The 764-nt window shown below is 45.3% G+C and overlaps 1 protein-coding gene across 1 annotated transcript in view; it reads right to left on the bottom strand.

Annotated features, from left to right (window-relative positions):
- The window catches only part of NLRC3 (NLR family, CARD domain containing 3), a 40385-nt gene that overhangs the window by 13998 nt on the left and 25623 nt on the right, over nt 1-764 (bottom strand). The window lies entirely within an intron of this gene.

Here is a 764-nt window from a genome sequence, read left to right as displayed (position 1 = left end):
AAACAAAAAAGAAAAAAAGAAAAAAAAAGAAACCTCCCTGGGGAGACCCTGGCTTAGGTTCCTCTTCTGAAAAAGCTACTTCCTCTTGCACTAAATCTGGTGGAGGGAGACAGCACAGGAGAAACCTTGTCCTCATCCTACAAGGACAGACAGGCAGGACCCCTCCTGTGTGAGGCTAAATACAAATCTTCAAAAATGTAATTTTCCCTGGTTCCAAAAAGGAAAGAGACTCCGCACCACCCCCATTTTCTTAGAGCATTTCCTGAGAAAAACTTGAGGTTGCACATGCTACCTCTGTCCCTTTAAGATGTATGTAAATCTTTTTAAAAGCAAAATCAGCCTCTGGCCAGTTTCACAGCCTGGGAATGTCTTTTATAAGGGTTTGGAGCTATCTCTTTGAAACGTAAACATTAAGGAAGGTAGAGTCCCTCTTTCCCTGCCTTCGTGGGAATTAGGCTAGGCATCTGGCTTGAAGCTCCAAAGTACCTGCATGTCAAAAAGATAAAAGAAGCTTTATTTTCCTTTGGATAAAGGCAATTAGGGACCACAAATGGCCACTCCAATTATCCGGTGTATTTAGGATAAACGGCAAATGGTGCTGCCTGGCCCTCTTGCCTGAGGACATCCGCTTGGCTCTAGAAAAGCGAGCTTTCCGGTGGCTCAAGCCTGTAATCCCAGCACTTTGGGAGGCCAAGGTGGGCGGATCACGAGGTCAACAGATCGAGACTATCTTGGCCAACATGGTGAAACTCCGTCTCTACTAA

This window comes from Mandrillus leucophaeus, unplaced genomic scaffold (genome assembly GCF_000951045.1).
Source record: "Mandrillus leucophaeus isolate KB7577 unplaced genomic scaffold, Mleu.le_1.0 Scaffold240, whole genome shotgun sequence".
Classification (NCBI taxonomy): Eukaryota; Metazoa; Chordata; class Mammalia; order Primates; family Cercopithecidae; genus Mandrillus; species Mandrillus leucophaeus.
This window is presented reverse-complemented; position numbering and strand designations above follow the sequence as displayed.